At 37.8% G+C, this 15,130-nt stretch overlaps 1 pseudogene; it reads left to right on the top strand.

Annotated features, from left to right (window-relative positions):
• Positions 1–7,220: 7,220 nt before the first annotated feature.
• LOC121245228 lies at positions 7,221–14,497 on the top strand (annotated as a pseudogene).
• The last annotated feature ends 633 nt before the right edge of the window (positions 14,498–15,130 follow it).

Here is a 15,130-nt window from a genome sequence, read left to right on the forward strand (position 1 = left end):
GAGTTCTCTCCAACTTTAGGGTCAGGTTTGGTTGATAACAGTTGGAACCCTTCTGCCACTCGTTCTATCAACTATTGTTGCCTTTCTGATATTGCCTTCATTGACTGCTCTAGCTATAAAACTCTTCCCTCCAGGGTAGATTGCTACTATTTCTTTGAAAAATACCTTGTAACAAGTTGAGAAACAATGGGAAAATTTGAAAAGACTACAGGCCTAAGCTCATGGAGGAAACCCAACCCGATTAATCATCTCCCTCTCACTTTTCCTCTTATTTCTCCAAGTCTTTCTCTCATTCTCTCTGTCTCTCTCTCGCTCTCTTTGTCCACTTCCCTACCTCCCTCCCTCTCTCTCTCTCTCTCCTCATTTTCTCTCCTTTACTTTGTGCACCCTGTAAGTTACCTAGCACTACCACCACCCGCAAGTGGTTTGACGTCAGTAAGTACCCCGCCCGTCCCTCTCTCATTCATTCTCTTTTGTCTCTCTCTATCCCATGCTCTCTCTCTCTATCCCTCTCCCTCTCTAACTCCTACGTCTCTCCCTCTCACAAATGCCCTTCATAGGTTTTAGTACACGACTGACAAAGGCCACAAGAGTCAATGTCTAACTTGTACCGCCAAGAGCACCTCAAACATCTCTAGTCAGAAGCGTCTTGCTCTCAAATCCAACCAACCTCCTCAAGGAGGTAAGTGATGCTCGGTACCGAACCCAAAATGATTCCTAATGGGATTGAGTTCCAATATACAGTTTGATCATTCATTCATTATCCTCTAAGATGTTGAACAATTGGATTTGATGAATTCTTTTATTTATTGTCCATTGGATTGCCTCTATTGCGGGAATTGTGAAACATGTTGTGGGTGGTCTCTATTTGTAACACCCCGTATTTTTAGTGTATTTTTAATTGAAGGATTATTTGTTATTAATTTAAAAATTGATTCTCTTGTTTTAAATTTTCAGATTTTAGTGGGTTTATTTTTATGATTTTTAATTTGTGAAAATTGAATTTGACATGTTTCCTTAATATTAATTATTGTTATGCATTTAAATTTCTTTTCATATTAAATTAACTTCTTGTTGGATTTAATTATTTATTTTCATTTTAATCACTACGTTTGAATTATTTTATTTTACTTGCTGTTTTGAAATCGTTTTCCTTCGGATCATTTTTGTGACCCAAGATGTGAAGATTGGACCTCATTTCTTTCCCTCACTTTTTCTTTTCCTCTTTTTCTTTTCTCCTCGTTTTTTTCTTCTCCCCAGCTTTCCCGCGCGATGCCAGCCTCCCTCTCTCTCCCGCGCGTTGCTTCTCCTCCACCCAACCCGCCGCTGTGCGCCAGCGTCCGGCGACACCGCCCAGTCCACGACCTTCCACACCCACCGATGACCTCCCCATCTGGTTTTCAGCTCCTCACTTGCCGCCATTCTCCTCCACGCACGGCTTGAAGCCGTGGCGTTCTCTTTGCTCTAGTGCCTCCATCGCGCCGCAGTGGCCTGCACCGCCTAGCCCATCATGTTCCCCTCCCCCGACGACCATTTCCTTCAGTTGCAGCCTCCCTTGCGCCGCCGTTAGCCACCATGAGCTCCTCAAAGCCGCGGCATTCCTTGCGCCGTTGCGCTGCCGCCGTGCCACCTCCGGCCACCATTTCTTCACCACATCATCTTCGACCTCCTAGCAACCCAAATCACCCATCCTTAGCTCCGATCCGCCACCGGTGAAGCACATCCAACAACATTTCCGTTTTAGGCTTTTTGGTCTCAAACCGCCTCGTACGCCGCCACCCACGGAAAACCACCTCCACCACTAGCTTCACCGACATCCCTAAGCCCTACCCTATCAATTTTGGGTCTTGGTTTGTCTCCGTTCAAAAGTGAGTTTTTGAGACCCACGGCCACAGTGTATTTTGCACTGTTACGTTACTGTGCCGCCACTTCTAGCACCTCCGTGATCTTTCAAAAATTATATTATTGCATTGTAAGTATTTTCTCAAAGAACTTTTGAGATTTAAATGTATTTTGCGCTAACTCATATTTACTGTGAATTGGTTGGTTGTGCCGGACTGAGTTCAAGGAGTAAGGGGGTCGGTTGGATTGGATTATGGAGTTGTTTGTGTGATTGGTTTATGATGTGAGATTTATTGGCTGTTTCGGGTTTAAATATTGGTGTTTTGAGTTTGACGTTGGTTACAGTGGATATTGATGATTTTAGAAAGTGGTGATATATTTTGAAATTATGAAGGTTTTAAGTTTTGAGAAATTAAAATATGTTATTTTAGAAGTTTAGGCTTAAATATCGAAATATGTGATTGATTGGAAACTTACAGAAATTACGTGATTATTTTATAGGTGACGATTTATAGTCAACTCGACATTTTTGAGGAAAATGCTGGAAAAGTTAAGAATTCCAGGTAAGCGGGGTTCCTCTGCTAGGTTTTATACGAATTATTGAGACTGAGGTTGACCTTCTGAAAACTTTGCATATTTTGTGATGAAATGAAAACTTGAGAAAAACCAACCTCGGTCATTTATTTGCATCACTCATGAAATCTGTACGGAAAAAAGAAAATATTTTTCTGACATGCATTGTGTAGACATGAGCAATATTTGACATGTTTACGAAATATGCAAAAGAGCGAATATGATATCATTGAGGTATTGTTTTATACATGTGATATGAAATGATTTGGATATGTTTTTGATCAAATGGAAATGATATGAATATGTTTCGCACGCGCTTTGATATGATATGGATATGATAAACCTTTGGCATACTTATCTGTTCTGAATCTGATTCTGAATATGGTTCTGATATGATGATACTGGTTCACGTGATATGGTTGGTACCACCATGATATGATATGATATGAGTGCACCCACTTTGTGTCTTTTTACGTGTTCTTTCCTGTGTGCACACTCGAGGCTTCGAGATTGAAAAAGGGGAAGTTCACCATATGATACTGCCTGGTTTGGCCACCGGGGATAGCACAACCCTACCACGTGGGTTAAACATGGTATATGATATGATACGATATGATATGATACGATAAGATGAAGAGGTTCAGTTATGTTATGCCAAAGCGATTTTGAATATGAAAAGGATAGTTAAATATGTACAGTTGGTTTTCGAATGTGAAAATGGTTGTTGGATGCCAAAAAGTGTTTTTGAATATGAAATGGATCTTTAAATATAAACATTTGACTCTTTTGGAGTATGAAAAGATTAAAAAACCGCTCTGATTTTATGATAACATGTTTCTGAGATCTGCATATAAAAATATAATGTTTTGTTTCTGAATACTGAACTTTCCGAAAAGGCTCATGTTTGCACGCTAGTATATGTTCTCTGCTTACTAAGTTGTTGATAACTCACCCCCTCTTATCTCCAATATTTTCAGATGATTTGAATACTCCAATTGAGGATCAAGAATATGGAGCATAGGTAAGAGGAGTTAAGAATAGTGGTTTAAGCATAGGAGGTTTACATGAGTATTGATGATTTTGTTATTCAGTAAGTTTGTTGCATTTTGATGATATGAATTGTTGGGAGGTTGATGTTTTTATTAAGACTTTGTATTGTCTTGGATTAATTATACTAGAGTATTTGATGTGAATTAATGAGTAGTTTGTGAGATAGAGAAAAATTTAATTATGTACTATGTGGATGGAAAATTATTTTTAGCAACATGAGTTAACTCTCCTGACCTTCGGGGACGGGGCGTTACACTATTTTTGGTTCTGCACTTCTGTTATGCAGTTATGAGATTTATTTGGTGCTTTGGTCACTTTTTTAGGTGTTGAGTCCATGAGGTATGCCTCTCCTTTTTCTTGAAAGTTGTGTATGTTGTTAGATTGTTTATATATCTCACCTCTTTGTTATGGAAGATGATGCGAAAATTTGGTTGAGATCTTCCCCGATTTCTGTGGCTTCTTGGATCCTTGGGGTTGTTTGGACTCTCGGTTGAGCTTAGGAAGTGTGGGTTTTGTAGTTTTAAAAGGGGCTAGTTGTCGATTCGGAGCTGTAACTTGTTGAGAAAATTTTGATTTTCTAGATGTAGTCCACAGTGTGGTGTTTTTGGAAGTGTGGAGTTGAGGTTTGGTTACTTGACCTTGTGTCAAAGGGGGACTGTCATTGTATGGTTTTTGTTTGGATGTAATTGGTATTGTGAATTTCATGTTTTATTTTATGTTGTTGTCGAGTTATGCTTGCTGGGAATTTTCACTCATTCACATCGTTTTCAGCCCGTAAATAGTTGCTGGAATTTCTCACATTTGTACTATTTTCAGCTTGGTAATTCTTGCTGGAAATTTCTGACACTATTTTACAACATGTAAATGCTTGATAGAAATTATTACGTTTGTACTGCCTTAAAATATTTAATTCTCTCCCAGATTTCTTAGTATTGGATTGTTTTAGCCTTTACATTGATTAGGAATTGTTGCTGGGTTTTTGTTTGAAATGGGTTATTTTATTTCCAAGCAGTGTGGGTGTGTAAGCGTCCAAATAAACTGGTTTTATGATGGTGTGTGAATATCATAACCCCAAGTAGAGATAGAGAATTATCTTGGTGGAGCTCCTCTAATCACTCGAGAGCTCACAATATTGGGTGATGTACCTTGGGTTATCGCTGGGCAATAACAAGCTCGGGCAAGTCCATAATGCTCTCAGGTTGAGGCCATAGCGTCTCTAATGGTAGAGGCCAGAGGATGTCGTGGTCAAGGATGGGGCGCAAAGGTAGGCATTTCTCGGAACGAAGTCACACGCACTTTCATTACCCATGATGTGGCGAAGGGGGCCAAGGTGTGCGGATGTCCCATTTAGGGGAGACCCTAGTACACACATTAATAAATTAATAGATATTTTAAAATATAAGTTTTACGTATGTTTTCCACTTGCTCAAAAACTATGTCAAGTGCTTTGAATTCTGTTCCGCAATAAATGTTTTGTGTGAAGTTGACTATTGCTGGGATATCCTTAATTTGGTTAAGTGTGTAATGTCAAGTATAATCTTTCCTTGCATCAACTACTTGATCATTTTCTTTTCCATTGGCATGCATCATTGAGTGTTGGTCTTAGTTTCACTGATTATGATTTTTTAAAATCACACCCTAGTAGTCCGACTATGATCCCACTCCTTGGAACCGTAGATTTTTATGCATGTGGAGATTTTGGTGGTAGTTATGGACATGGAGATCTGGCAAAATCAGAAGATTGAGGACCAAGTGTGGTAAGCTGAGGTACTGACAAAAGCATGCGCACGTAAAGGCTTGTCATACTCTAATGTTGATTTGTAGGAGTTGTAGATGAAAGTTGAGTTGTGGAAAATTTGTATTGGTACCAAGGTAAAAATACTCAACTATATTCATTATCATTGTTGTGTGTTCAAGTGGGAGATGCAGATGAGGGATTATCGCATCAAACGGTGTACCCCTGGGTTTTACATCCTCCCATGGTGATGGTTCCTAAGGGGTGGTTGTTGGTTGGAGAAGTGTCAAGAAAGACAACTGTTTGTGTCCCTTGCCAATGGTTGTACCCTTTGCAAACTAGTGCATGTGGTCTATAAATAGAGATCAAGTGGGCATAATTTACACACTTGCAATTCCTCCCATTTTGCAATTCCTCCGTCCAACACCAACTTGTAGGAAAAATGCCCTAACAAGATTGTCATCATTTTATACAAATACCAACAGATTTTTGTTCCTATATTCTAATAGGCTCCATGCCAGGTACCCTTGTGACTTTAGTTCATGAGGACGTAGCAGGTATGAACATACGTGCATATTGTGATGGTGGGTTCCATGCTCTACCTTTGTGCTTTTCCTCTATACACACATTTGTGTATGTTAAGGAGTAATGAGGAACTAGTGGGCCCGATGCCTTCCAACCCAAACTTATATTCAATATAAAATGCATTGATGGACATCAAATACTTGTGTCCATATGCTTATATTCGTCTGATAAGGTGACTTCTTCATTTTCATCCACTTGCTCGTTCATGGACCATGTGAACTTTTGTTCAAAGAATAATTAATCGATCCAATAGACTTGCAATACCCGGGCTAAGCCCAAGCCCACACACAGGCCCAGGACCAGGCCTACTAGGAGCCCAGCACTAGAGGTCGTAAGACGTCGTTTCGGTAAGCTTTTTCCCTCCCTTTCAGGTCTCTTCTTCCCAAAAACTTCCTCTTCCCCGTTATCCCTCTTCCCCCATTTCTCTCCTCCCCGAATCCCATTTTTCCCCCACGTCTTAGCAACTACTCCCTTTTCCTCACTCTTAAAAATCTTCTCAACAGACTCCCTTCCCCTCTCACGAAAAATACTATGAGTTTTGGTTGTTGTAGTCCGTGGGCCTTCTTGTATATGGTGTCGCCATTGAGCATCCTCATTGGAATGGTTGGTGAACGATGGTGAGTTTTCCTCTCACTCATTCGTTGTTCTCACTTTCACACACACCCACTTTGATGTTCTTCCACTCACTAATTTCCCTTCACAGAGTTCACACCCACCACCTTCCCGTCGTGTAGCCCCATTGTTGTTGAAGTTGTTGTTGATTTTCCTCTTCACATAGGTAAACTCATACGCCCTTCAACCCTCTGCTTGTACACAATGCCCTCACCCACGAATTTTCAGATCTCTCCCTCTCTTTGTAAGGGACTGTTATGAAGATGTGTCTGAAGAAACTGTAAGAAAGAAAGTGCAGTGTAGTGTTAAACGATAGGAAGTAATACAATTAGTTAGTTTGCTATACGTCTGTCGTTAAGAACAATTAAATAAAACGGTGTCATTTGAATTGTAAGTAGAGGTCTTAAGTAGGGAAGTATGAAAAGGTGTCGTGTAACCCAATGTTAACTATAAAAACGGTATGAATGAAGAAGAAAGGCATGCAAAAGTTATCAATCATCTATTCTCTCTGATTCTTCTTTCTCTTCTCTCTCTCTCTCTCGTCTCTTCCTCATTCTTGGAGATTGACATCTCGAAACAGTCACTATACGGGCCCATTACAGTTGGTATCAGAGCCATGGCAAAAGGGACATAATCTTTTGCCCAGTTGAATGAGGCATTAGCTCATTTATGGCAGCAACAGGATAGCCAGCAGAAGCAAATTGAAGATACTATTTCAATTTTGGTACAACAACAAGAAACGACAAGAATTGATAGGGAAGCTCAAGAAAAAAGAATTACTGAAGTATTGCAATAGATTTCGAGAATTTCAATGAGTAATTCAATGGGTAATGGTGTTCTTGGTCGGAATATAAACCGATACGATGTGAATCTTGAAGGTGTTGGTGAGATTCATCATAGGGAGTTGGGTGATAGAGGGTTACCCAAAGGTGTTAAGTTGGAATTTCCAAGATTTTTTGGGTATAATCCTTCGTCATGGGTGTATAGAGTGAATCAGTATTTCCTCTATCATCAAGTTCCTCCAGGTCAAAGAATCTTTATACCTTATTTTCATTTGGAGAATGAAGCTTTAATCTAGTTCCAGGATGCGAGTGAAGCAAGTGTTTTCCATTCTTGGGAAGATGTTTGTTCAAGCCTTGCAAGTAAGGTTTGGGTCATCTCCATATGATGATCCCATAGAATCTTTGACAAGATTGAAGCGAGTTTTGTCACGACTTACAAAACTGAATTTGAGTTGATTTCCAATAGAATAAGAGGCATTTCTGAGAAAAACAAACTGAATTGTTTTCTCAGTGGTTTGAGAGATGAAATACGATTGCCAGTCAGAATGTTGAAGCCATCTAACTTGAATGATGCTTTTGGCCTAGCAAAAATCCAAGAACTGTACGTGTGGAGCACTGAAAAGTCTTGGAGAAGTAATTCTTTTGAAGCTAAACAACAGTTATTGAATGGTAATGTCAATAAGCTTGGTCCTTCCAACTCAATCTTGGGTGCTCCTAAAGGCTAGCCCATTTCAAGAATGCTACATCAGAAGATTTTTGAAGCTTAGATGCAAGATCGAAGGAAGAAGGGCCTTTGTTATTTATGTGATGACAAGTGGGATCAAGGCGACAAATGTGCTAGACCTAAGTTGTATGTGACATAAGGTATGCATTTTGTATAGAATGCTAATGGTTTTGCAGAATTAGAACCAGATCAGATCCTCGAGGAGGAGCAGGATCAAATGACTGAGCCTACTCAAATTGCTTCAATTTTGATTCAAGCAATGATGGGGATACTACGGTGGCAGTTAATTGACAGTTAAAGAAGAAGAAAGTATTAATACTCATTGAAAGTGGTAGTACCCACAATTTTGTGGATACTACGGTGGCAGTTAATTCAGGACGGGCCCATTTCCTACTATGGACTATAAGGACTCTCCATTAGCCATTCACAAAAATAAAATTATGATCGAGCATTAAACCATATATCTTGAATAAAACTCGAATTGACTATTATAAGTTCGTATAAACTTGAATAAGTTCATAATTATTATTTTTATTGTCTTAACTTTAACATTATAATTAGAATATCTTAAGTATTGAAAGATAAAAAGGAAAATATTCATGTTCCTAGTATGTGTTAAGAATATAATACAAATAATCAAATTTTCTTCTTCCCATAAGCTTAAGTTTTTAGGACAAGTGGTGATTTCACATGGTATTAAAGTAGAGGTACTGAGTTTGAATCCTGACTCTACGCTCTATCCCATATAATTAAATACTCTACGTGTTGAGCTCACTCATTGAGGAGAAGTCCAGCCCACACGTGAGGGAGAGTGTTAAGAATATAATACAAATAGTTAAATCTTCCTCTTATCATTAGCTTAAACTTTTGGGACAAGTGTTGATTTCACAGTATGATACATATTACTTAAATTTTTATAAATATAGTCATTGATATGTATATATAAATTATCTAATGATACTCTCAAAGCTAATTTGACAAAAATAGCAAATAAAATTATATATTTATTTGCTCAAATTAATTGGCTCGTGAACAAATCTGAGCTTCCTTAAATAAATAATAAATAAATGAGTTGGTTATAAAGTTTAAAAATAAACTCAAACTTAACTCGTGCTCAAATAAAAGTTGAGTGAATCTTTGACCACTTATTACTCGCTCGAATTCGAATAATTTGTCATCTACTTGGAATGATGGTACAAGATGCAAGTTGTAACTCCCCGCATAAAAACATCTTAGGGTTTGGCATTAGTTGCCATGACCCTAGCTAAGTAGAAGTTTGGAAACTTGAGAACAAGGAAGTTTTTGGAGCTTGAATTGGCAAAAGAGTTTAGTTAGAATTATTATTAAATTTTAGTGCTTTATTAATTTTGAGTAAAGGTGCCAATAGGCCAATGAAAGAATCACACATGGCATGTTGGAGGCTTGCCACCTTGATTTGCTAGGTAATTTGGTCAAAATAGTAGATGGATTGGAGAAGGTCCAACAGTGGTTTAATAAGGGCCCTAGCTTACTAAGATGAGATGGGCTAAGGATACACACTAAGACTACAGGCCTAACCTAGTAGACAAAAGAGTTTAGGCCCAACTTGATGGACACAAGGCATTAGGGCCAACTTAGTGGATATAAGACATTGGGCCCAACTTAGTAAGATCCAAGGCTATTGGCCCAATTTAGGAAAGATCCAAAGTTAGGATCCAACTTAATAAATTGTTAAGGCCAACGAAAGGCTTAATAAATCTGGACATGAGACCCATGAATAAGTCCACTTCTAGGCCCACAACAAAGGCTTGTTCATATGGTCCAATAAGAACCTAACACTTGAAGCCCAAGATTTCATATCACTTTTCCAAATGGGATCCACATACACCATACCATTGTTTTCATACTTCCTAAACCCAACCCACACGCTCCTAGGGTTCCCTTTCAACCATGGTATGGCTCCGAACTTGAGTTAAGGTTACTATTCATCACACTCATGAATAGTAACTCAAACATCATGACTTGAATAGTTTTCTTGAAAATCTTTTATTAATCATTTTAGATCTGAAATTTTTATCTTCTGCACTTGTTTTGCATCACTCTTAGACAACCCTTGAAGGTGAGAACTAACCCAACCATGTCACTTGAGGCAAAGGCATGTCAATGCCATAACAACCCACCAATTGGCACCCTTGGTGAAAACCCATGCAACCCTTCAACAAGTCACCAAAACCAATGCCTCTTTCACAAGTTTTTCAAGAAACTTTGTACACCATTCAAATCTCATTATGTCACTTAACAACAGACCTAAGAGTTGGCCAAAAACAATTCCATAAGCCAAGCTAAAATCACAACTATTCACTTAGGAAATGAAGTGTTGTCCCAAAACCATATACCCTTGCTTCTTTAAGGATTTTCTACACCTAAATTACCCATCTCCACATGCCACCACCTCTGCCCATTTCACCCTAAGAAAGTGATTCAAAACACTCCATTACAAGCTTGCCCAATCCCATTCAATGAGCATCAAAACCAATTGGGAATTTGGATGGTGAAATAGATCATGTTGACCGAAACCCATGTACATCCAAACTTCTTCCTTCATTTTCTGCTCAAACCAATTCAATTGCCAACCAAACCCACCTCTTTACCCACCTGAGAAAGTCACTCAATGGTGGTAATTATGTCCTCAAATCAAACCAAGAGGATGGGACAATAAAGGGATCAAAACTGGACAGCTTTGTAGAACCAAAAGCATCGGCCATCACTTGTATTTCCATGAAAAGTTTGCTCAAAATTCTGGAACTACTCACCCCCTACACCTATGGCAATCCTCCAGTACTTGACCATTAGGTAATCATGCATCTTTAGGCCATTATTCAACTGACCAAGCCATGACCCAACTGAAAAACGCATTCAAGACCCTCCACCGCCCACATCCACCACTCACAACACTCAACCTTCAGCCATGTTGTGCACTTCTCACCCCTCCATTGAGTCCTATAAATACTCTCATTCACCCCTCACTTCCTCACACAACTTCCTCAAGCATTCTCTTAGTGTTCTTGAGAGCAAATTACTCCTAGTGTGAGAGAATGATGAAACTGAGTGGTTGAGTGTGAGATTATTGAAGTGAGTTGTTCTTGAGAGCCTTCAAAGCCAGGGTTGGGGTAAGCAATCTTACTATACTTTTTTTTGGGTATTCTATTGACATGTTAGGCTTTGCATTATGGCATGAGAATGAAGATTTGATTGAGTTATATGAGGTTTAACTTGAAGACAAGCATTTTGGTTCAGATTTTTTTATTTGATTGAATAAATTGTTTTGGGATGTAATTTTAGCCATAACATGTCTTGATATGATCTTACATATTTTAATAATGTCTTCAATGATTTATTGATGGTTTGAATTGAGGAAAATAGCACGTCATGATAGGTTTATAAACCAATATCTTATGTTAATCATCTAGCATGTTTCAATTTCCACTTGGTTGAAGTTTATCTTGAGAAATCTTCTCTAAGTTTCAAAAGCATGAGTGTTAAACATCTATAAATGCTTTTTTTTTATCAAGATGAGAGTTTGAATGCATGACTCAATTAGGCTTTAAAACCCACATTAACAAAGAGAAGCTAGAAACATCATGCATGTACTCAACTTGAAGGTTTTATGATGATTTGGTGTTAACCAATGCATAAGTGTAGGGATAAACTAGTGTGACATGATTATAAGCTATAAATATGTTCCCAATATCATATTTATGGTTTGCTACTTGATGAAGCTTGACCACACATGCATCTATAAGAGGTTATAGGCTTGAAATCACAAAAAGACCCACAAAATGCATGCCACGGGTTGGATAGTTTTGGCATAGTAGTTTATTGATTTTTGAAATTGTAAGGTCATATATGGATTTAGAATATGGAAAATATGAGGCTTATGAAATTTGGTGAAAATTGGGGCCAAAATATAAATAGTGAAAGTTTAGGGCATAAGTGGCAATTTCGGGAAATGTAGGAGCATTTTGGTGAATATCATTCTTTGAACCCTTTTGATTATGAAAATCTTTCTTAGTCTTACAATTCCTAATAACTTTTATTACAGCCATACCAAATTCCTATGTACTCGGAAAGTTTGTAAGTTAGCTTCTAGATTACTTTTAGATAATTTATTAATGATTATTGTATAAACACCACATTCATATTAATAAGGAGATTCTAACTTTATGTCTATCTTTATGTCTAAACTTATGCCTTACTATATGGGCTTCTTAAGTAAAACAGTATCTATTTATGGTTAATTGATCTATTGGGATGTTTAGTTCATTTTGGCATGAAATTTTTATAAGTCACTATTTTTCTACTGCGATTATTACATACTGCTAGTTACATACTAGGTTGAATTAATTTTTATTAACTGTCATGAACGGAGATATGTAACTATATGTTGCATGCGTCACACAAGCCACCTTAATTAATATTGAGTAAGTACATATGGGCTCTTGGCCAATTTAGAAGGAAGAATTTAATTTGAGGCGAGGTCTTTAATATTAGGTACTAACGATATATGGACTAGCTAGGTCCTGTTGCTGCCATAATTATTGGATCGAAAAAAATTCATGCAATCATGCAATAAATAAGTTAGACGAAGAATTTTGTCCATTCCATAGAAGCTGTAAACCCATGAAGTACCATTGCAAATTAAAAGTTTCACTTGTCTCCTAAAACTCAGCTAATTAAATTTTCCGCAGTATAATGTTGTCACGCAATTAATGATTGACAAACAATTAATGATTGACAGCTAGGGGAAGATATATAGACGAATTAAGGACAATCGACACTACAAGAAAATTATTTATTTAAATTCAGTTATTTTCAGTAAAATGATTATTTCAGTTAAAATGAGTCTGTTTCCATCACAAATAATCTTTTTCGTTGCAAAAAAATAATCACAAAAAATGAGTTTGTTTCCATCGTGATCGAATGTTCTTGTTGGAATTTGACAGCTAGGGGAAGATATATAGACGAATAAAGTGATCATGATCTTTACAAAATTCAGTATACATTGAAAAGTAATTAGACGTGGCGAACCCTAACACTAAAAACGTTGAAATACATGAATTTGTTAGGGACGAATGTCTATTTAAGTTCTTGTCCGATAGTCGCGACCTTATCCTATTCGGTCTAATGGTGCCTAAACGAAGAAAACTGATCTTCCTTGTATGAGCAAGCCTCCCTATATATGTGCATATATATAGCACCAACGTACGTACGTAGCAGTAGTACTGCCACACCGACCCAGCTCTGCATAATATATACATTGAGATCATCAAATTAATTACTTCGCCTTTCTATCCATCAAGGATGAAGACCCTTTAACTCGTGATCTCCTGCCTTGCCTTGGCCTCCCTTTTTCTGTCTGGTATGGCTCATGATAAATTTCTTCAACGCTTTAACTATTGGAAAATGGATTATATATATATATATATATATATATATATATATACATATATATGTATTTTAGATATATGTATGATCACATTTTAATTTTTTATTTCTATTGAACAATCTCTCTCTCGTATGGTTCTCCTAGGCTTACGAAGTATTAGTTACTGTCGGAGAGCACTCGCGTGGTATACTTAACCTATAATATATGCACATGTATCATGGTGATAAGCATGCATGTGTGATTTACGATCAAATTCATTGGCTGAGATGGATATATATTTTAGCTTTCATTTTCGACATATATGCATGGTGATAATGAATTATTTTGTTTGATGTTGCATATATATGAATATTGCAGGTGCTCAATCCGCTAGAATAACTTTCACAAACAACTGTCCCAATACCATCTAGCCGGGAACCCTAACCGCTGATTAGAAACCTCAACTACTATCAACAATCGGATTTGAGTTAGCATCCAAAGCATCCACATCACTGGATGCCCAAGCTCCCTGGAAAGGCCCATTTTGGGCACGAACTGGTTGCTCCACAGACGCCTCAGGAAGGTTCTCTTGCGCTACTGCCGATTGTGCCTCCGGCCAGGTTGCATGCAATGGCAACGGTGCTGTCCCGCCGGCTTCTTTGGTAGAAATAAGCATAGTAGAGAATGGTGGGCAAGTTTTTACGATGTCAGCCTTGTCGATGGCTTCAACCTGCCTGTTTCAGTGAACACAAAAGGCGGGAGCCGTGATTGCCAGACCTCGAGTTGCCCGGCCAATGTGAACGCGCCTTGCCCAATAGAGTTGCAACTGAAAGCCGCAGATGGGAGCGTGATCGCATGCAAGAGCGCGTGCACAGCGTTCAATCAGCCACAATACTGCTGCACTGGCGATTTCAGTACTCCTGAAACATGTCCCTCCCACGAACTATTCCTTGTTCTTCGAGAACCAGTGCCCTCAAGCTTATAGCTATGCTTATGATGATGTGAACAGCACCTTGACCTGCTCCGGTGCACCTAATTACGTTATGATCACTTTCTGTCCTTGAAATACTTGATCATGAGATGAGATCAAGAATTATGCATGCATGCATATTGCATGCGTTCTGAGCTTCTCTTTATAATAATTATAATAATAATCGACTGTGTAACAAATAATAATGAATTACTACATATAGAAACTTCATTAACAAATGGGAAAATCATATAAATTTCTTGGGCTTTTTGTCAGTATATATGCAGCTACGTACTCCATCTTCCCATGCAACTATATATTATTCATGGGAGTACAATATAGTACTAGTACTCCACTAGAATCTCTCTGTTTGTATCGATCAAAATTAACCCATAACACGAGGTTTTATAACTCCTCTCAACTCATTTTATCTAATCTCATCTAATTATTACAACTTTATAAAATAAATAATTTAACTTTTTTAAATCCAAAAATAAAAAAAATATTAAAAAAATATATTTTAACAATATTTTATTCAATTTTTAACTTTAATTTCAACTCATCTAATCTCATCTCATTTCATTTGTAAAAACAAACGAGCCTTTAAAGGGTTCACATACAAGACTTGATCCAGCAATGGCTTTCATGGTTTTCCAAATGACTCACTCAATTGATTCAAAAAAAAAAAAAAAAAAGATGACTGAAGATTGTTTCTTTATTTTCATTTGTGAGCAAAGATGTGCGCCCGCACACAAAGATATATGCACGCACACGGTTACAAATGGTTGTTAATTGTCTCGTTTTTTTTCATAGTTCATCTCAATTTATCTCATCTAATTATTACAATTTTTTC

Source organism: Juglans microcarpa x Juglans regia, unplaced genomic scaffold (genome assembly GCF_004785595.1).
Source record: "Juglans microcarpa x Juglans regia isolate MS1-56 unplaced genomic scaffold, Jm3101_v1.0 JmScfU0002, whole genome shotgun sequence".
Taxonomy (NCBI): domain Eukaryota; kingdom Viridiplantae; phylum Streptophyta; class Magnoliopsida; order Fagales; family Juglandaceae; genus Juglans; species Juglans microcarpa x Juglans regia.